This window comes from Cupressus sempervirens, chromosome 4, assembly GCF_028749045.1.
Source record: "Cupressus sempervirens isolate cs-2001-9-10 chromosome 4, ASM2874904v1, whole genome shotgun sequence".
In the NCBI taxonomy this organism is placed as follows: Eukaryota; Viridiplantae; Streptophyta; class Pinopsida; order Cupressales; family Cupressaceae; genus Cupressus; species Cupressus sempervirens.
In genome coordinates, this window is record NC_143121.1 from 643,812,049 (window position 1) to 643,836,905 (window position 24,857).

The window sequence follows — 24,857 nt, forward strand, 5'->3', positions numbered from 1 at the left end:
TTACATTTTCTGTATAAAATAATGAATATTCATGTGTTTTATTAATTGTAAGAAAGTAAGATGAAATACAAGTTTGTATGCACATATTGAACAAGTTGGATGAAAATCAAAGTTTAATGTATATCAAAATGAACAATATATTATGTCATATCAATCATATAGTTACAAAAAGATATTATGTGTCAATGGTACAATACAAAATTTGAATACCTGATGAATGTTGAATGTGTACAATAGAAATACTAAATGTGCACAATACAAATGTAGAATATATACAATACAAAAGTTGAACACTTAAAAAATATCAAATGTGTACAATAGAAATGTCTAATGATCAACACAATACACATATTGAATATATACAATACAAAAGTTTAATATATATCAATGTCATGTGATGACCACAACTACATATGCATATCACTATCAATATCTATGCTTCTGCATGATAATCAAAACTAAGCCTCTTTGATGTAGTTTGTGGCTCGACAAGTGTCTGCAGAAGAAACATTAAAATACAATATAAAATATCTTATCTATAAGTAATATGAGAATAACTAGAAATTGGGTTCTAAATTGTGGATAGTTGAGTTTTTCATTACCTCATTCCTTTGTCCCATAGTTGGATTGAATGATAGTGGTAATGGGCTCCTTCATCGATGGTGAGACTCCTAACAAAATGATGAGGTAGAGTGATGATTGGAGACACAACTAAAAATGAATCAATGCTCATGGGAGGTACAACCATTGATGAATCAGTGCTAGTATGAAGCATAACTTTTATGGTAAGTGATAAAAATTTATCATTATAGAATGGCATTAGGGATTCCAAATAGAGTAATAAAATGTTCTATAGCATATGCTAGATTTCCCATGCTAGTAGAAGGTACAACTTGTTGGTGTTTTTCAACTATTGAACAAGAAAATCTCAAAACCAAAATAATAATGCTCACAAATCTAGGGATTAGCTAATTTACATTAACAACTATGTGTGCATACCATTTGGGTCCAACTTCAACAAAATCAAGATTAGTTTTCCACTCTTTAGGCTCTACAGAACCAAGGTGGGTATACCTAAGGGATGATTCAAAATGAATGTTGTTGTATGAGAATTTTATTAGTTTCATTCTGATTCTCATCTTTTATCTTTGATATATACATAGTTATCCATTCCTTGACATTTTCAAATGATATACACCCCTTATAAGTAGATTTGGTCACAATTCTTCTCAAATTTGCAAGTATTTCCAGCAATAGTAGCTAATTAAAGCTTAAAGGTTACATGCAAACAAGTGTTGACCATCCTTGAAACTCTTCAAACAATTAAATAAAGTTTATTTTGATCTTAGACTTGGTTCTTGTTCATGGTCTACTAATTTGAAGACTAGATTTAATAGCTCGGTGCCTATTCCATTGGAATTCATAGTCTACTCCAATTTATAGATCTAATTTGTTGCATTACAAGAAATATTATCAAAAATTCTTATTAGAATTCATTCTTATAGACATATTTTCTATTACAATAGCAATCCCATCAAATTCACTAAAGCATTTACTCAATTCATTGAATCAATAGCAATAATGAACTACCATACAACCTAAGTGAATTGCATTCAAGTGGATAAGCGCTGCTCACACAATATCATAATAACCAGGAAAAAGAAAAGGAGAAATAATTCAGCAAGAACAAATATGGGGACAGTTCAATTTTGTATTAATCTCCTTTTTAAGATATCCATACAATTGTAATAAAACTCTGAATGACTCTAGACAAGGCATTAGACCCTTGTAATGTCAATATATTCCAAGTATTTGGAAAGAGAGTACATCATAATTTTTGTACACCTAAACTAGACCAAACCATACTCAATATAAACACAAATTGTATTAGAAATTAGGCCCTTCTCTAGCGTTGGAATCTCACTTATATAGTATGAGATGCAACAAGCTTTAGGCATAGAAAACCAACAACTATCCTATAGACAAAATATTTTTACAAGTGTTTTCTATCATAAAAGAAAAAAAGGTGTGTAACAGAAATAAATTTTCATGAAAATATTCTTTTGGATGAACCATTTTTCTATTACACCTTAAAAATTGTGAAATCAATAATTGGCTCCCAAGTTATTCTAATTCTTCAGAGTACATGGTTATTAGGCTTGCAAGTGACGTGTCCTATTCTGTTACCTACAAGCCTACCTCAACTTAAGGGTTCTTAGTGTCTTCATGATGGACTATTAAAGTAATAGTTACCTCTACATATTCTTCTACCCCATCATCTTCTACCATCTATTTTGGAGACATAAATTTTTTCTTCCATTTGTTGAAAATAGTGTCATTAGGCCAATCAAAGTTTATGATTTCCCTCTACACATTTATTACATAATTTCTAGCTACTTCTATTTCTTTGAGATCTTTCCTAATAATATTGTAAAATAATTTCACTTTGACCAATTCTTCATTGGTCATTGCCCATAGTAGATGCCCATTTTCATTTACAACATTATTCATTCTTTGACAAAATATTTCATCTAATTCCTTTTTCCATTCTTCCTTTTTCTTTTATTCTATCAACTTTTTTGAGAGCACTAAGAAAAAGGTCAAATTTTTCAATCATATACTTGGACAAGAAAATTGTTATTCTTTTTTGGATAGAGTCTCATTTGTCATCAAAATCCTCTAGCTTATTAAGAAACTCAAAAATCTTTTCTATCTGGTGACATGGCAGCTAGATGATAGATATGCACATAGCAGTATTATCATTATTCTTTTTGGTCCACTTCTATACAATGGGTATCAATTAACCTTCATCTAGTTTTATTTCATCCCAAATAGGTACAATTCTTGCCAACTAATCATAAAATGGTTGCCATTCAATTCTATCGATTAAGTACATTATAGCTTGCCTTATTTTTTGTTCATATTGATTATTCATTTCTATGTGCATTACATATAATTTATTCTTTTCTTCTTCGAACTTCTTTGCAGTGTAGAATTTAGGCCTCTATGGGGTGTCTAGTATTTAAATAATGGGAGTGGATTTAAATGGCTCAACTAGTAGCTAGGGATATATAATTGTTGGCCTGCTAGACTCTCCCATTTTTCCCTTCCCAAGTTTCTTGTCCATTTGAAATAACTGATTCTCCAACAACTGTATCTATTTTTCCCTTTCCTCATAGGCCTTCAAACCTTATCCAAATTTAGCATTAAGTTCTAAGAACTTATCTTGTTCTTTTCTAGAAACCACATTCCCAAATTTTACTATTTCTGAAACCATTCCAAAATTTTTTTGGCTACTCACTTCATTATCCCTATATATTGTATGAGTACTAGTATGTTCTGATCTTGAAATTTCTTGCATTCTAGTTTTATCTCTTTTCTCAATTGACCAAATTACTAGGGCTTGATGATCATCACTAAATATAATTCCCCTATTTTCTTGTAGTATTTCTTCTTTAGTTCTATATTGAACATTTTTCTCTTTCATTATTGAGTCAAAAATCATATCATTAGCTATATCCCACTCAGGAAAAATTGGGACCCCTGACTCCCTAACTAACTCCCTTCTAGCCTCAGGTGTTAACTAGGAAAAATCACTCAAAATTTTGGATTTTACCTCTTCTTCAATAATAGAGTTTGGTTTGCCAACTTGTTCTGCATTTATTTTCTTACATACTTTTTCAAAATTTCCCATATTCCTTCTCCATAAAAACTTTGGAAAAGCCCTAGATTTAACAAATTTTTCATCATTTATAAACTTCTAAGAAGCTTGAGCAGTGATGGGATCTATCTCCTTACCTTGATAATCAGCAATTGTGAGGTCTAAGGAGGGCACATGAGGCTCTTAAGGCACTCCTCTTTCCATGTCTATAGAGGTAACAATTACATCCCCTTCTCCACCCATTTGTCTCAACTGCTCTCTTAAGGATGCTTCATCCTCTATTGTGATTATGGTTTGAGTTGGGGAATATTCTTCTACATAAGAAGAGGATCCTTGTTTTCATTTTTGCCTCTTTGGGACACTAGCAATAGATGGACTTTCTTGCCTTGGTCTTTTGTAAGGGGGAACCTACTGTATGTTCTGTACTACTATGTACGCTACCCTCTTTTGCAAAGTATATTGACTTGGAGTGACTATCATTCTTCTATTTATTCTTCTTTCCACCTCTATTACTCTATCAAGATAGGCTTTGACAAATGTAGCCTTCTTCTCATTCATAGCTCACATTATTGCAACAAAATTATTCATCAATACATACATTTTGGCTCCCCAATATTTCTTGCCTTTCAATGGATCATAATTAGAGTCAAATGCATTAATAAATTCCAAAAATTTTATAAATACAATCCGTTTCTCTATCCTTACCTCTTGTTCTGATAAGGAGAAGATATTCCTAATAGTATCTTCAAGGAAATACACCTACTATATGATATGAGTGGCTCTTCTCCTTTCTTTTAGAAGATCAAAGAATCCCTTTGGGTCAATGTACATTGCATGGGATTCTGCCATATTTTACTTATTCAAAAATAGGCTAAGATGTCTCCATCCCTTTGTCACAAAAACAAAATCATGTGCCAGAGTAACAACTGGGAACGCCCTTACCCTTACCAATCATATCTCTCCCCTCAATTATCCCAATCTTCCACAACAATTCTACTATCCCTATCTTCAATGGCACATGGAAAGGTAGAACATTAGGTTTCCCCAAAAAACCATATACTCTAATCACTGTAGAAACCTTATATGGGATTATATCCCCCCAATTATGACTAACCAAGAGCCCTTTTACATGATCTTTGGGTCTGATCAATTCTAACAATGACTGTGGGATTCTAGGGCTATCCCCTCTCAAAAGAAATCTGAGCCTGGATGCAAAATACATGTCAAACATTACAAAACTAGCATTCTTGGCCTCCCAAGTCATATCAACTATGCACACAATTGGATTGGATTCTTTTCACTATCCCTTGTCAATTCTAATTCCATACCTTTAGAGAAAAAGGTAACTCCCTTAAAAGGACATATATATATGAGCAGGGAGTACCAACAAAAAGGTCTATTTACCTCTTCTTTTGATATTCCTATCAAACATTATGCATTTCTTCTACTAGGAAAGAGGTAAAACCCAAAATACTGCTCATTCCAAAATATAATGTTTGAGCGATGATAAGAACAATAGATCTTGGGAAATAATCCCCTTCATCCATTCCAAAGATTTGGAAAAGGGAAAAGTATAAGGCCTGAGCCCTAGGATTGAAAATTTTCCTCAATAGTGGCTCTAGGGTATTGGGTGTAACTAAAGGTAATATTCCAATTATAGTAAAGTGTTGTTGCAAAGGCCCTGCTCTTACATACACTCTTTGTGCATCATACTTTGCTTGAAGGTCATCTAGATCAATAATCTCATGTACAACATAGTTAGGGTTGAGGTTGAAAACCTCATAAATTAGCTCAAGAGAAACCCTAAATAAATTATCACTAGCATAATTCTTCACAAACCCAGTAATTGGATCATATTTCTTAGCCAGGTCAACTAGTAAATCACTATCAAAGAAAACCTCGAAGATTACCAATTTTCCAATATCAAACTCCCAGACATTACTTAAAGGGGTATCTAGTTTTCTTTCAGAAAATCATTTCTTGAATAGTTCTAAACCTCCCATAGAAATTTGAGCATCTCTATAATTATTTTCCTTATCATAGAAACCCTCAGCAACCACTAACCAAGGGTTCTATGGAATGAAATCTCTACCAATTATTATTTCATGCATAGATGGTGGAAATTGCTCAAGAAAATCATCATGGACAGACCTGTCGAGATAGTCAATGTGTCTAGAGAATTCCTTTCATGGAGGCATATTTTTACCCGAATTCCTTGACTTTAAGAGGATGTGAAGCACTTACCCACTGAATTGTGTCTCTTTTTTGTTGAAATTCACTATAACTCACTAAACACTTGGTAAAATTCTATGCCTTGGTTCTAAAAATCCTTGTGCTCTAATAACCTTTCACAATTTTATGATTCAATTTTGGTAGATTTGCAAATTATAATCATGCATTAAGATCACACAAATGAGCTTTTTGTGACATTAACTTTCATTAGCCATTATTTCCATGTTGTGCTCAAATTTGAATCTTATCCATCGATCTAATAATATTGGACAACCCTATTTCAAAAAACAAAATAGCTTGATATCTTTAAAGATCTAGCCACGTGATGAACATGTGCTTCCCTACATTTCTTAAAATTCTTGTATCTTGACAATGCGAGAAAGCATTGGTCATTGATCTACCCTCAAATGTATGGTTAAGAAAATAAAACATTTTTGAAGTACAACCTTTACTATTTGGATCCAACTGGCATTATGCTCTAGCATCTCTTTCTAGCCTAGCACAACTGAATACATATGTATCACAATTTGTCCCACCTCACCACGTGTCAAATTTGTGCTTCCCTACATTATTTAAATGTCATGCAACTTCATAATATGGGTAAGCACTGACCTTTCCTCTTGCACAGATCGATGATCACACAATTTTGTGTCCTTGTATCATCTAGTTAGCTAACTTGACCAATAAGATATTGCCTTTTAAACCAACATGCTTTGATAAGTCTGATTGCAATATTAACTCTTAGAAATTTTGTGCCCATGACATCATCATTTCCACTTGGCATATAAATGTCATGTTCCACCAATGAATGCACTCCAACTCATCAAAGCTTTATAGCCTAGCATGAATCATTAGCCTTCTTGAAGGTTGGTCCCACTATGCCACATGGCACATTAGTGCTTTCCCATATTTTTTAAAGTTTGATCATTTTCTTAATGTAGGGAAGCTATCTAAATCGATCTTGTTAAGATCAAAGGTGAATCAAAATATTTTTCTTTTAGAATCTAGTTAGACAAGCCAACCAATGAAAAATTTCCTTTATACTCCAGCTCATCTGACAACTGCCATAGAGAACATCATTTCTCTAATCTGCTAGGGTGGGTCCATATTGTCATCCTTTGCCACACATCAAATAGGTGCTCTCCCACTTCACTTATCTATCTATCATCTTCACAATGTAGGAAATCATTCTCTGTTGATCTTTGAAAGATCAAAGGCACAAAAATTTGAGTGTTTGGGTACTATGGAATAAAGAAATGATGTCAGTATGGACACATGTCACTAAGGTGCTTCCCCATTTTGTCTAAAATTTGTGCAACTTTATCAAGTGAGAAAGCGCTACCAGTTGATCGATCCAAGATCAACAGTGGAGCAATCTGATGTTATGGAAGACCATATCATAATATTGAGCCAATAGGATTATGATACCTATAGTAAAAAAGGGTAACAACTATCAGCATTGATGGTTTATCTCAAAAAGTATGGTGTAGACATCATCGTGGACACATGTCCCTAAGGCACTTCCCTACTTTACTTAAAACTCATGCATCTTGATCAAGTACGAAAGCATTGTCCATTGATCAATCGAAGTTCAATAGTGGATTGGAAATAGATTAATATCCACTCATGGTACTTCGCCCGCTATCACCATGGATAGGTGTCAACATAGCACTTCCCCACATTGTTTAAAACTCTATCAAAATTACCAAGTAGGAAAGTGTTGATCATTGATCTGGAACAATCAATGGCGTAGTGAAACTATGGAAGAAATAACCATGTTTCAAAGGACAACTAATGAGAGATCAAAAAAATTGAGAATGCTAAGACATTGCAGCATGATAGGGAAATGGCATCATTTAGGGACATGACTCAACACAGTGCTTCCCTACAATGCTTAATTCTCTTGCATTTCCATAATGTGGGTAAGCATTATTCGTTGATCTTGCTTTAGATCGATGGTTGACAAAAACCATCCTTTCAAACATAGGAAAAAATGACCCTAATCAAGGATTGTTTAGAAAATAAAGGGTTTAATCATGGAAAATAAAATCATCTTTTTATGAAAAAAGAAAGACCTTGGATAAAATATACTGCCATGCCAATTTGAAAACATTAGCCCTTTTGAAAACTAGGGCACAAAATGAGGGTTCTAACCTATCATTTAGGAAATTGAACTGGGTTTTTGATTTAGGATTACCAGATCAAAATGAAGGGCCTTGGTTTTTCTTTTATGGGAAATCATAAAGCACATACAACAACTAGGCCAACAGTGGCTCTGTCTAGGGACATTGAATACACTGGATTCAAATTGAGGGCTCATAATCCCTAGGGGAAGTAGACTACAAGCTTGACCATTTTACTTCTAACAACTTTGAGAGACCAAAACACAAAACAAAAAAATATACAAGAACTATACAAAAGACAAAAATAGTTTACAAAATATACAAGGGAACCTAGACTACTATTCATGGAAGAAACAAGTATTTTTTCAAGAAAAATACTTCTTCAAGAACTATACATGAACTGGTAGTTCAAGAATGTTACTTGACAAATCTTGAAGAATATAAAAGTCCTCTCCCCATTTATTTTCAATCAAATAAGGACCTGACCATATGGGATCAAACTTACCATGTTTTCCTTTATCCTCAATCTTAACATTCCACATGAGGACTAAATCTCCATCTTCAAATTTCTTGCTCACTGTCCTTTTATCATAGAGTTCTTTGACCTATAGTTGCAATTTCTAATTTCTAATTGATGCCTCTCTTCTAGTTTCTACTAGTCCTACAAGCTCATCTAACCTTTCTTGCATATCATGAGTAATATCTTCATCCCACCAAGTTGTTCTGACACATTCTTTCTTGAATTCCATACACCATATCAAAAGGTGCTACACCAATGGCTTTCTTCAGAGTCACCTTGTCAGCCCATATGGCTAATTACAGCTAAGAGTTCTAGGATTTCTTATTATCATCCAATTTCCTTTTTATTATTTTCAACAAACTCTTATTTATGGACTCAGCTTGTCCATTCCCTTATGGATGATAAGGGGAAGAAGTTGATCTTGTTATTCCATACTTGTCACAAAATTTTATGAACTCCTCAGACCTAAACCACATTGCATTATCTATTACAATTTCCTAAGGACAACCAAATCTAGAAATAATGTTATTTAGCAAGAAATTATTGACAACTTTACTAGTTACATTTCTTGTAGGGACTACCTACACCCACGTTGTGAAATAGTTAGTTGCAACCAATATCCATGAATAACCAATGTTGGACTTAGGAGAAATTTCTCCTATGAAATCCATTCCCCATTGTTGAAATGGTGCTTGAACCTCTACTAACTTTAATGGAGTATTTCTTGAGAATTTTAACTTACGTACGAATCTCTAATAGGCATCACATTCTCTAACCATCTCTTGAGCATCTTTAAAAAGAGAAGGCCACTAGAAACTAGCTCTCATTACCTTGTGGGTAGTAGCCTTAGCCATATAATTTCCTCTAAAAACTCTAGAATACATTTCTTTTAATATCTCTTTTGACTTTTCTTGATTAACACATTTTAGTAGAACTCCTTCAAAATTTCTCCACCATAAATCATTCTAGACAATAATATACCTGATAGCTTGTAACTTGATATTTCTTTTTTCATTCACATTCAAGTGAGGAGGGTCTTCCATATGTTGTATATAATGGATGACATTGGTTTACCATTCACATTGGTCCATATCACATAGGCTTGACTTCAAATAATCTATTACTGTATTAATTTGATGAGCATCTAAGTTAGTTTGAACTATAAGCTTAGCTAATCCTTGGCCTCTCACCAATTTTGTTACCTATATTTCAATGTTAAACTCTTGGATCTTCTTACTCCATATGTATCTTCTACTTGACACTTCTTGTTGAGAAAATATGTCTTTTATAGTAGCACTTGGTACAAATGCAATGAAAATGGCACCTATCAAATAGCATCTAAAAGCCTTAACAACTTTTACCAAAGCATATGCATGTTTCTCATTTATCTCATATTTTAGTTCAACAGGCTGTAGTGACTTACTGAACAAAGCAATAGGTTGTTCATACCCTTCCTCATTCCTTTGTAACAAAATTGTAGCTATAGTATGGAAAGATTCAAAAGAAAATATGTGCATAGGTTTTTTGTAGTTAGGGGTCTTAAGGACTGGAGCATTTCTTATAGCATTCTTAATGTCCTGAAATGCTTGTGAAGGTTCACCATCCCAGTTAATAGTAGCATCCTAGTTAATAGTAGCTCCCTCCCTTCTTAAGAATTTTTGAAATAGGCCTGCTAATCTTAGAAAAATTTGTAACAAATCTTTTTAGCAAGTTTACTTGCCCAAAGAAAGATTATATCCCTTTCACATTGTTTGGCTTAGGGAGCTTTTCAAAGGCTGCTACTCTTTCAAGATCTATCTTTACTCCATCCTTTGATACCATATGTCTCAATAGTTTACCTTCAGATACCTCAAATTTACACTTCTTATTGTTTAATGACACTCCATATTTTAAAGTTTTGATAAAAATCTTCTCCAATTGTCTAAAATGGTCCTTAGCCCTTTTGGAATAAGTTGTAAGGTCATCCTGATATACAACCATAAACTTGTTGATGTACTCATGGAAAGCTACATCTATAGCTCTTTGAAAAGTGGCACCAACATTAATCAATCCAAAAGGCATTCTCACATACACATAAGTCCCCCATGGAGTTGTAAATTCTATCTTAAATTGCGCTTCTTCTTTTACTAGGAGCTAGTTATACCTTGAGAACCCATCCATCATGGACATCAACTCAAAACTAGTCACTTTTTGTAACATAGCCTCCATGTTTGGCAACCCATAATTATGTTTTAAAGAAGCAATGTTTAGGTTTCTAAAATCCACACACAGTCTGGTGTCTCCATTATTTTTTTGATAGGTACTAGATTTGACACCCAGATGGAATGTCTAATAGGTTTAATTATACCTCCAACCCTTAACTTCATCAATTCCTTTTGCATTTTAGGGGCTAGATTGGGATTGACTAATCTCTATTTCTACCTAAAAGGTTTTACATTGTCCTTCAATGGTATGACATGTTGAAAAAGATCTTCTCTATAAGCCTTTAGGTCATCATACAACCATGCAAAAACATGTCTATATTTTCTTAGTAGGCCAATCAAGGGCTTTCTAATTTTAGCTAACGAGTTCTAACCAATATAAACTTTCTTAGGGGCCTCATTAGTACCCAAATTTATCTCTTCTAGTTCTCAAGGTTTACAATCTTTAGCCTTAGGTCTTACCCTATCTTGGTTATCAAAAATGTTCTCCAAAACAACTAGACCCTTAGATAGTTTATTAGTCTTTACTTTTATGACCTCTTGACCAAATATTGTTTCCTTCCCATCTATGGTTTCAACCAAATCGCTATTGTCCAACTCTTGACCATGGTATTTATCTTCATTCACCAAGAAATTCACAATGTCTTTGTTATCCTCAAATACTTGCCAATGTTCAATATTATTACATATTGAGGGTCTATTCTAGACATCAATCTATGAAACTTTTTCAAATGATACCTCTTGTCATTTAATTGCTACATTTTCTAATAATTCGGCCATCTTATTCTGAGTTCTATCTCTCCATGAAATGCCAAATGCATCAAAGAATTCTATCTGATCTTAAACAAAATTTCTATACTATTTCAATCTTTTATTTTTTGAGGCATATGCCCCCCTTATCTATGAGATAATAAATTCAGAATCACCCATAACATGCAACCTTTTAATGCCATGATGAGTAGCAACTTTCAATCCTAAAAGTAGGTCTTCATATTTATCTATATTGTTGGTGCTTGAGAATTGTAAATTGAAGGAATACCTAAAAGTGTTCTTCTTAAGAGAAAAAAATACTACTCTTGCCCTTGCACCTTCTTTAGAGCTAGCCCATCAAAGTACATGGTCCATAAAATTGGTGAATCCATACAACATTAAACTTTGTGCTCAATCACAGTAGGCAATTTCTCAACTTCTTGAATAATTAACTCTACCTTAAAAGAATTAACACCAGTGTCCAAGAAACAAGTAGAATCTCTATCTATTTATTCTCCCAAAATATGACTGATCCTTGAGTCTCTATTTACTTTAACAACCTTATCTCCTATGTGAAAATTTGCATAGGTTAGGTCACATTGTATACTTCCTCCCATAGTAGCACTCCATTTTCTAAAAAGCAACATTCCATAATGTGGAGGAATATCAACTACAAGGACTAACATGGTCAACTCTACCTCAGGATATGTAGCTAGCTTAAATGGTACTTATAACTGGAACTTCTCTAGCATTCATACCTCTACATCTACCTTCAACCCCAGGGCTTCCATTGCTTTGAAGGTCATGATGGTATTAGAAGCTTCTAAATCTATCATGCAATTTTTTAGGGTTTTTCCCATTATAATATGAATGAGAAAGAAAGGGTCAATATCTTCTATATATGCTACTAATGAATCATCTAGGAACATTTGGGGAATTTGAGACATAATAACACTATCTTCTACTATCAATGGTATTTTCTTTTTGATATTTTGTTCTACAATGTTGTCATTATTTCCTATCCCTCCCAACCATGATAAGGCTTTACTTTTATGTTCTTCAATTATAAGTAGCTTAGATAAGGATACTTTAATTGTAATTTGTGACAACATGGATATCATGCCAATAGGATTAAATTTAGTGGGTTTCACAATCATACCTAGACTAGGAACCTTCTAAACATTAGGCACTATTATTTTCTTGATAGTATTAGATCTTGATCCCTTTTATTGCATAATTTATTTTGATATTTCATTTGTTTGGAATTGAAATTTCTTCTTGTGTTACCACTTCTTGGTTTTGATGTCTTTAATCTTAACTATCTCTACATTAGCCTTCTTGTCTTCATCTTCCATCTTATGTGTAACATCTTTTATAAATATACTAGAAGGCTTCCCAAAATCATTGTTAACTGTTCATTTTCTCAAATTATAATTGCTATGTACTTGGGATTGAACATACTTGATATTTTTCATATCCTTCATTATTTGAGAAAACTTGTTGATGATGTAACTAATAGGAAACTCTGTTATTCTCAAGGTCACTCTCTGTCTCTTCAAAATCAAAATCCACACAAGCACTGCACATGCTCACCATGTTACGACATATATCATCATGGCTTTTCTCTTCTTCTTCCTCATTTTTTGCACTATGATATGAAACAAATGACTGAACAATTACATAATACTCTAAAGAGTGAGGTGACTAACAAATGATACACCATGGCACATTATCATTCATATTAATAGAACTATTTTGCAAAGGATTTGATGTATCCTTGTCTTTTACATTCTGGGTTAGGCTAGGAATTGGCTTACCATCCTTCTACTGTGTGCTATAAGGGTAGTTCTATATTCTGGGTTGTCCATTGAAATTTTTTATGTTCATTGGGGCTTTCTCACCAACGTTTGGCTTATGTGTATTGAAAGTAGTTAGATTCATCTTTTTCAATAAGTCCAATACCTAACCTATTGCGGGTCCTTTAGGTTTCTTTCCTGCAGGAGTTTTATCAATTTCCTTTTTGTTGTTAGTCTTGGGATTGAATAACTTTGGATCATCTTTCCTACCAAGCTTGCTAGATTCTTTCCTATTATTTTTAATATTCACTACAATCTTATAAGTATCCCTCAAAATTTTAGGATCTTTATCCCTCAATTGGTAAGCCATCTTGCTATCAAAACCATTAAAATTAGCTGTAAGACAAACATCCTCATTCAACCTCATGACCTGGAACAATTTGTACATACCCTTTTGGAATCTTACATTGAAGTCAAATATAGACTCATTAGGGTTCTTCTTGATGTTATTGAAATCATTCAACATAAACCCAACATTAGTATTATATCTATATTGTTCTTTGAACAATTTCTCCAAATCAATCCATGGACTAATGATGTCATTAGGTGATCTTCTGAACCAATCCCTTGCATCTTTAGTCATTGAATGAAAAAATAACTTCATCAACACATCCTTGTATTCAACTTAAAATTAATTTAGTATATCTATGAAAAATCTTAAATGCTCTTCACCTATAACAACATTATTTCCAGAGAATTTGGCAACTTTATCTCTTAAATCAAAAGATATAGGATGTCGAACACTAGGAATACCAACAAATGACATTTGTTTGTATTTTTCCATATAGATAGGCTTCTTCTAAAAACCAACAACATTTGAGGTGCTTTCTATGTTGACTTGGTTGAGAAAAATAGTTTGAGATTGTTGAGGTTGGACAATAGGGGCTTGAGTACTAATAGTGGATGATGAGGCAGGGGCAAATTAAGATATTCCCTGAGTTGAAATTACTAGTCCACAAGCTGGTACAAAAGTTGTAGTTAGGGTAGAAAAATTTGGCCATGAAGCCAATATAGAATTAGATTTTATGAACTAGATTTTTCTCCTAGTTTTTGAAGCTTAGGCTTCATTCTCAACCTTCTCGAGTTCTTTTGCGAGATCTTCTTTCTCTTTCCTAGCCTTTTCTAGATCTAGATCTAATTTTGACATAGAGGGGTTTACAAATTTACTAGTTGCTACTTGAGGCTCATTTATCTAGATTCCTATAGCTTTTCCTATTCCTTTATCTATCTGCTTGACAGTAGGTTCTACCTAGTTACTCTAGATAGGCTTGTAGGGTTGAACTTGGGAAATAACAGGTTGTTGTTTTTGGCTTAGGAGTTTTTCTTGCTCCTAAAATTTGGCTCTCAAGCTATCTTCATCTCCAAAGACATCAACATGAAGGATTGAAGTTCTTTGTTCTATCTTCTTTTTTTGTTCTTTTAAGGCGGACATCCTTCTAAGCAAATTATCTCTTTCAAGAAGGGCATCAAGGGTGGCTTTCTCTCTTTCCTTTTCTAAATGAGCATGTTTAGCTTCTTCCTTAGCAACCCATTTCTTCAAAACTCCTATCTCTAATCATACTTCTTTAGGATCTATAGAAGTGGCTTCTAAATCATCAAGATCATCCATGTCTATAAGATTAGTTTCCATGTATGGGACCGCTCTGGGATTAAATGAACTTCTGAGTCCTAGCCTATGATTCATCTCAACTATGAGATTTGGCCTAGGGGATGCATTCCCTACTGGTGAAATATCATTTTCTTGATATTTTCTTTCATCTATTAATAGGGTACTAAATATTCCTCCTAAAAGTCTTGTGGTTTCTGATTTAGAGCTAAGTGAAGAGGACTCTCTCCCTACCACTAGTTGATATTGAGAATTAATTGATACACTACCTCTTGGTTTCTAGGTGGGGTTTGGTTCTACCTTTTTCTTATTCAGGTTCTTCCTACCACCTTGAGGTAAATTAGTATACATTGGTACATCAGGATTGGCTCTTATGTATGCTCTTATGTTTTTTCTCTTATTAGCCATATTTGCTACCTATCAAATAAGTGCTAGCTTCAAAACTTTGACTGAGTCGCCACCCTATTCTTGGGAAAATATAATAATTAAAATTATGCCCAACTTTAAGGAAAGGACACAAGACATTATAGAAATATCTGACATATAGATGAACTAATCACTAAGATCATAAGATTGCAACTCTTGCTTAATAGATAAGACACTTGTAAGGGTTGTATACATTAGTGTATGTTTGTGGCATTTTGTTTTCTTTTTTCTTTTTAAATTCTCAAGTTTTGTCAATAAAACATGAGCAATATAACTGCAAGAAATACTAGAAAATCTTACAAACACATACACAACAAGCCCAAAGACACTACAGTACCTCTTACACATGTATTGGACAACTCCCTAGTAGAGTCACCATTTTATTGGTGTTTTTCAACTATTGAACAACAAAACCTGAATACCAAAATAACAATGCTCACAAATCTAGGGATTAGCTAATTTCCATTAACAATTATGTGTTCATACCATTTGGGTCCAACTTCAAAAAGACCGAGATTGGTTTTCTACTCTTTAGGCTCTATAGAATCAAGCTAGGTATACCTAAAGGATGATTCAAAATGAATATTGTTGTATGATAATTTTATTAGTTTCATTCTAATTCTAATCTTCTATCTCTGATATATACATAGTTATTCATTTATTAACATTTTCAAATGATATACACCCCTTATAAGTAGATTTGGTGACAACTCTTCTTAGATTTACAAGTATTTCCAGCAATAGTAGCTAACTAAAGCTTAAAGGTTACATGCAAACAAGTGTTGACCATCCTTGAAACTCTTCAAATAGTAAAATAAAGTTGATTTTTATTTTAGGATTGGTTTTTGTTCATGGTCTACCTATCTATAGACTAGATTAATTAGATTAGTGCCTATTCCATTGGGATTTAGAGTCTACTCCAATTTATAGATCTGACTTATTACATTAGAAAAAATATTATTAGCAATTCTTACTAGAATTCATTCTTATAGACATCATTTCTATTACCATAGTAATCCCATCAAATTCACTAAGGCATTTACTTAATTCATTGAATCAATAGCAATAATGAACTGACATAAAACCTAAGTGAATTACATTCAAGTGGATAAGCTTTGCTCACACAATATCAAAATAACCAACTAATAACAAAGGAGACAAAATTCAACAAGTAGAGATATGGGGATAGTTCAATTTTCTATTAATCTCCTAATGAAGATTTGCATACAATGTAATAAAACTTTGAATGACTCTAGACAAGGCATTAGAACACTGTAATGTCAATATATTCCAAGTATTTACAAAGAGAATACATCATAAGTTTTGTACACCTAAACTGGACCAACCCATACTCAATATAAACTCAAATTATTTTAGAAATTAGACCCTTCTCTAGCCTTGCAATCTCACTTATATAGTGTGAGATGCAACAAGCTTCAGGCATAGAGAATTTGATAGTTGTCCAATAGAAAAGAGATTTTTTACAAGTGTTTGTTGTCATGAAAGACAAAAAGGTGTGTAATAGAAATAATTTTTCATCAAATATTCTTTTGGAGGAACCATTTTTCTGTTACACCTCAAAAACTATGAAATCAATGATTGGCTCCTAGGTTATTCTGATTCTTTAGAGTATGTGGCTATTAGGCTTGTGAGTGATGTGTCCTATTCTGTTACTTGCAAGCCTACCTTGATTCGAGGGTTTTTAGTGTCTTCATCATGGGCTGCTAAAGTAATAGTTACCTACACATATTCTTCTACCCCATCATCTTTTTCCATTTATTCTATAGACATGAATTTTTCCTTCCATTTGTTGAAAATGATGTCATTAGGCCAATCAAAGTTTACGATTTCCCTCTACACTTTTATTATAGGATTTCTAGCTGCTTCTATTTCAAGGAGGTCTTTCCTAATAATATTGTAAAATAATTTCACTTTGACCAAGTCTTCATTGGTCATTGCCCGTAGTAGATGCCCATTTTCATTTACAACATTATTCATTCTTTGACAAAATATTTCATCTAATTCCTTTTGTCCATTCTTCCTTTTCTTTTATTCTATCAACTTTTTTGAGAGCACTAGGAAAAAGGTAAAATTTCTCAATCATATACTTCGAAAAGCAAATTGTTATTCTCTTTTGGATAGAGTCTCATTTGTCATCAAAATCCTCTATCTTATTAAGAAACTCAAAAAGCTTTTCTATTTGGTGACATGGCAACTAGATGATAGATATGCACATAGTAGTAACATCATTATTCCCTTCGGTTCACTTCTATAAAATGGGTATCAATTTACCTTAATCTCCTTTTATTCCATACTAAATAGCTACAATTCTTGCCAGCCATCTCCTTTTATTCCATCCTAAATAGCTACAATTCTTGCTAGCTAATCATAAAATGTTGGCCATTCAATTCTATCTATTAAGTACATTATAGCCTGCCTTATTTTTTTCTTCATATTCATTATTTAATTCTACATGCATTGCATATAATTTATTCTTTTCTTCTTCAAACTCCTTTGTAGTGTAAAATTTAGGCCTTTGTGGGTTGTCTGGTATTTCAATAATGGTAGTGGATTTAAATGGCTCAACTAGTGGCTGGGGATATACAATTCTTGGCCTGTTCAACTCTCCCATTTTTTTGTTCCCAAGTTGCTTGTCCATTTGAGATACTTGATTTTTTAGCAATTGTATTTGTTTTCCCCTTTCCTCATAGGCTTTCAGAACCTCTTCAAATTTAGCATTAAGTTCTAAGAACTTATCTTATTCTTTTCTAAATACACATTCCAAAATTTAATCATTTCTGAAGCCATTCCAAAAACTTGTTGGCTACTCACTTCACTAGCCCTATATATTGTAAGAGTATCAGTATGTTTTGAACTAGAAATTTCTTGCATTCTAGTTCTATTTCTTTTCTCAATTGATCAAATTACTAGGGCTTGATGACAATCACTAAATCTAATTCCCCTATGTGCCTATAGTATTTCTTCTTCAGTTTTATATTGCACATCTTTCTCTTTCCTAGTTCAATAAAAAATCATAGCATTAGCTATTTCCCACTTAGGAAAATTTAGGACCCCTAACTCCTTAAGTAACTACCTCATGGCCTCAAGTGTTAACTGGGAGAAATCACTCAAAAATTCAGATTTTACCTCTTCTTCAATAACAAATTTTAGTTTTCCAGGTTGTTCTGCCTTTATTTTCTTACATACTTTTTCAAAATTTCCTATATTCCTTCCCCATAAAGATTGCACAAAAGCGCTAGATTTAACAAAATTTTCATCATTTATAAACTTCTAAGAAGCTTGAGAAATGATTGGATCTATCTCCTTACCTTGATTATCAACAACTATGAGGTCTAAGGAGGGCACACGAGGCTCTTGAGGCACTACTCTTTCCATGTTTGTAGATGTGACAATTATATTCCCTTCTCCACCCAATTGTCTTAGCTGCTCTCTTAAGGATGGTTCATCCTCTATTTTGATTGGGTTTTGAGGTGGGGAATATTCTTTTACATGAGAAGAGGTTCCTTGTTCTAATTTTTGCCTCTTTGGGGCACTTGTTGTAGATGGACTTTTTGCTCTTGGTCTTTTCTGATAGGGAACCTACTATATGTTTTGCACAACTATGTACCCTACCCTCTTCTACAATGTATATTGACCTGGAGCAACTATCATTCTATTGTTTATTCTTCTCTCCACCTCTACTACTTCATTAGGATAGGATTTGACATATGTAGCCTTATTCTAATTTATAGCTTGCATTATTGCAGCAAAATTATTCATCAATACATGCATTTTGGCTCCCCAATATTTCTTTCCTTTCAATGGATCATAATCAGAGTCAAATACATTAATGAATTCCAAAAAAAAATTGAATACTATCCATTCCTCTTTCCTTACCTCTTGTTCCTATAAGGAGAAGATATTCCTAATAATATCTTTAGGGAAATACACTTGCTGTATGATATGAGTGGCTCTTATCCTTTCTCTCAGAAGATCAAAGAATCCCTTTGGGTGAATGTACCTTGCATGGGATTCTACCATATTGTACTTATTCAAAATAGGCTATGATGTTTCCATCCCTCTCTCATAAAAAAAAAATCATGTGCCACAGTAACAACTGGGAAGAAAGTGTCCTTACCCTTACCAATCATATATCTCTCCTCAATAGTCCCAATTTTCCACAATAATTATACTATCCCTATCTTCAATGGCACATGTAAAGGTAGAACATGAGGCTTCTGAAAAATACCATATACTCTAATCATTGTAGAAAAATTATAAGGTATTATATCCCCCCAATTATGACTAACCAAGAGCCCTTTTGTATGATTTTTGGGTTTGATCAATTCTAACAATGACTATGGGATTCTAGGGCCATTCTCTCTCAAAATAAATCAAAGCCTAGATGCAAAATACATGTCAAACCTTACAAAATTGGCATTCTTGGCCTCCCAACTCATATCAACACTCCACAATTGTACTAGATTTTTTTCGTCGTCCCTTGTCAATTCCAGTTCCATATCTTTAGAGAAAAAGGTAGCTCCCTTAAAAGGACATATATACATGAGTAGGGAGTACGAACAAAAAGGTCTATTTACCTCTCCTTTTGATATTCCTATCAAACCATTGTGTATTTCTTCTACTATGAAAGAGGCAAAATCCAAAATACTACTCATTTTGAATTGTAATGTTTGAGCCATGGTAAGAACAATAGATCCTGGGATGTAATTCCCTTCATCCATTCTAAAGATTTGGCAAAGAGAAAAGTACAAAGCCTGAGCCCTAGGATTGAAAAATTTCCTATTAGTGGCTTTGGGGTATTGGGTGTAACTAAAGGTAATTTTCCAATTACAATGAAATATTGTTGCAAAGGCCTTGCTCTTAGGTACACTCTCTATGCATCATACCTTGCTTGAAGGTCATCCATATCAATAATATCATGCACAACATAGTTAGGGTTGAGGTTGAAAACCCCATGAATCAGCTCAAGAGAAACCCTAAATAAACTATCACCAGCATAATTCTTCACAAACTTGGTAATTGGGTCATATTTCTTAGCCAGGTCAACCAATAAATCACTATCAAAGAAAACCCCATGGACTACTAATTTTCTAATATCGAACTCCCAGACATTATTTAAAGGGGTATCTAGTTTTCTTCAAGAAAACCATTTCTTGAATAGTTCTAAACCTCCCATGGAAATCTAAGCATCTTTGTTATTATTTTCCTTATCATAGAAACCCTCAGCAACCACTAACTTACCATTCTTTGGAATGAAATCCCTACTAGTTGTTATTTCATGCATAGATGGGGGAAATTTTGCAAGAAAATTGTCATGGATAGATCTCTTGAGATAGTCAATGTGTCTAGAGAATTCCTTTCATGTAGGCATATTTTTGAAAACTTCAAATTTCACACAACATGAATTCCTTGACTTTAAGAGGATGCAAAACACTTACCCACTGAATTGTGTCTCTTTTCTATTGAAATTCACTGTAACTCACTAAATACCTAGTAAAATTCTTTTCCCTAGCTCTAAAAATCCTTGTGCTCTAATAACCTTTGATGATTTTGTGATTCAATTATGGAAGATTTGTGAATTATACTCATGTATTAAGATCACACGAATGAGCTCTAAGTGACACTAACTTTCATTAGATGTTATTTCCATGTTGCACTCAAATTTGAATCTTATCTATAGATCTCATAACATTGGATGACCTTGTTTAAAAAAAAAAAACCACTTTAGGGCTTTAAAGATCTAGCCACATGTCAAACATGTGCTTCCCTGTATTTGTTAAAATTATTGCATCTTGACAATGTAGAGAAGCACCAGTGGTTATTGATCTTCCCTCAAATCGATAGTCAAGAAAATAGAACATCTTTGAAGTACAACGTTTACTATTTGGATCCAATTGGCATTATGCTCCAACATCTCTTTCTAGCCTAGCACAACTTAATACATATCTATCACAATTTGTCCCACCTCACCACGCATTAGATCAGCACTTCCCCACATTGTTTAAATGTCATGCAACTTCATAATGTGGGTAAGCACTAACCTTTCATCTTGCATAGATTGATGATCAAAAAATTTGGTGTCCTTGTATTGTCTAATTAGATAACTTGACCAATAAGATATTACTTTTTAAACCAATGTGCTTTAACAAGTCTAATTGCAATATTAACTCTTAGAAATTTTGTGCCCATGAAATCATCATTTCCACTTGGCATATACATGTGATGTTCCACCAATAAATGCACTCCAATTCATCAAAACTTTACAAAATGGCATGAATCAACAACCTTCTCAAAGGTTGGTCCCACTATGTCATGTAGCGCATTAGCACTTGCCTGCATTGTTTAAAGTTTGATCATTTTCTTAATGTGGGGAAGTTCTCTCCGTCAATCTAGCTAAGATCAATGGTGAATCAAAATCTTTTCCTTTTAGAATCTAGTCAGCCAAGTCAACCAATGAAAAATTTCCTTTATACTTCAACTCATCTGACAATTACCATAGAGAATGCCATTACTATCTTCTGCTAGGGTGGGTCCATAACATCATCATTGGCCACACATCAAACAAACACTCTCCCACTTCACTTATCTATCTATCATCTTCACAATGTGGGGAAGTGCTCTTCATTGATCTTTGAAAGATCAATAGTGAAAAAATTTGAGCATTTGAGTAGTGTGGAATAAAAATATAATGTCAGTATGGATACATGTCACTAAGGTGCTTCCCTGCTTTGTCTAAATTTTTTTACAACTTCATCAATTAGGAAAACACTACCTGTTGATCAATCCAAAATCAATGGTGGAGCAATCTGATGTTATGAAAGACATTGTCAAAATATTGAGCAAATAGGATTATGACACTTGTAGTACAGAAGGGTAACAACTATCAGCATCAACAGTTTATCTCAAAAAGTAAGGCACAGACATCATCATGGACACATGTCCACAAGGTGCTTCCCCACTTTACTTAAAAGCCATGCATCTTGATCAAGTAGGAAAGCACTGTCCATTGATCAATCCAAGATCAATGGTTGATTGGAAATAGATTGAAATCTACTCGTGGTACTTCAGCCATTGTCACCAAGGATAGGTGTCAACACAAAACTTCCCCACATTTTTAAAAACTTGATCAACTTTACCAAGTGGGGAAGTGTTGATCATTGATCTAGAGCAATCAACAGTGCAATGAAACTATGGAAGAAATAGCCACATTGCAATGAACATCCAATGAGAGATCAAAGAAATGGAGAATGTCTGGACATTGCGGCATGACAAGGAAAAGACATCATTTAGGGACATGTGTCACAATAGTGCTTGCCTACTTTACTTAAGTCTCTTGCATTTCCATAATGTGGGTAAGCACTATTCGTTGATCTTGCTTTGGATTGATGGCTGACAAAAACCATCCTTTCAAACATAGGAAAAAATGACCTTGATCAAGGATTGCTTAGAAAATAAAGGGTTTAATTGCAAAAAATAAAGTTATCTTTTATGAAAAAAGAAAGACATATGATAAATATACTCCTATGGAAATTTGAAAATATTAACCCTTTTGAAAACTAGGGCACAAAATGAGGGTTCTAACCTATCTCTTAGGAAATTGTACTTTGGTTTTGATTTAGGATTACCAGATCAAAACAAAGGGCCTTGGTTTTTCTTTTATGGGAAATCATAAGGCACATACAAAAACTAGGCCAACACAACCATTGATGAATCAATGCTGGTATGAGGCACAACTTGTATCATAAGTGATAAAATATTAGCATTATAGAATGGAATTAGGGATTCCAAATAGAAAATAAAACCAAAAAACATAATATAGCCTGAGCTAGATCTTCTATGCTGGTAGGAGGTACAACCACAGATGAAATAATGTTGGCATGAGGCACAACCTATATGGTAAGTGATAAAATATTAAATTTGTAGAGTAGGTGTTAGGGATTCCAAATAGAGTAAAAAAACCAAAAATCATACTACAACCTGAGCTAGATCTCTTGTGCTAGTAGGAGGTACAACTGTCAATGAATTAGTGGCATTACGAGGCACAACCTATATGGTAAGTGATAAATGTTAGCATTATAGAGTGTCATTATGGATTCTAAATAGAGTAAAAAATCAAAAAACATATTGTAGCTTGAGCTAGATCTCTCATGCTAGTAGGAGGCACAACAACTAATGAATCAATGTTGGTATGAGGCACAAACTGTATGGTAAGCAATAAAATTTTAGAATTGTAGAATAGGAATTAGGTATTTCTACCACACACATAAGAAATCCAAATTGAGATCACAAGAGCGCTTCAAATAAGACTCTATATGCATACCTCTAGCCTCTATTGTGTGTTACCCCATCTTTGCTGCTAGAGACTCCCAACAAAATGAAATGGGAGAGGATTTGCACAAATTCTCAAAGAGTTTTGTAATAGGCAAATGATAAATAACACATGTTAATAAGACAAATTATTGATAATAATTATAAAATTGAAAAAAAAAACATGTAGTTATTTTTAAATGCAACTATTCAATTTGTATATAGAACAAATGCATACTATAACCTAGAATTTATGAGAAGGAAAATATGAAATTTTACCTCTTCCATTGTCTCAACATTGATGACATTTCATATTTTTCGCATATTAATCTAGAATGATCTATAATTTTTATTTTTTTTTACTTTTACAATATTTAGGTGATTAAATCATATAATGTCAAAACTCAAACAAACAAACCTATTGTAATGCCCCGCCAAGAGATCCAAAGAATTAACCTAAGTTTGGCAAACAATTTTTATTTTTTTTAAACACAAAAGTAAATACCTCTTATGACTTATACACAATAACAGAAGCAATAGCAACAATCCAAATGAAAGTAAACATAACATACATAATAGGTTATATTCTTTAAAGATCCCTTAATGTTGAATCACATCTAAATTAACTATTCATCTAGCATCACATCCTTAGCAATGATACAACCAATGTTCTTAAACAATATACAAGTGTCCTTTATGTAATTACATTTTAGTTTAGCTCAATCATCCACTGTACATGTTACAAGGTATGAAAGGCTTAAAAGAAGGTATTGTACATGTTAAATAAACTATGCCATCATACTAACTCTAATCCATGATGCAATAACATAAATGAAAGCACAAATCATACATGACACATCATCATAACCATAAATCATCAAACATAATTAACTAAGTGCACGGTTTCTCCCAACCATAAATAGCATCATTAGACCATCATGGAACCTAGCCATCCCTCCGTGCATAACATTCCAAATCATCGAAGAGATCATCGATATTAACATAGTAGGAATGTCACTCCTAAACATACTACATCAAATACAAAAAGTAATCTAACATGCAAAGTAAAGCATAAGATAACATCATCTAACATATTCAAATCATCAATATAAGAAACATACCAGTAAATACATCCATCATAGGGTATATCATCT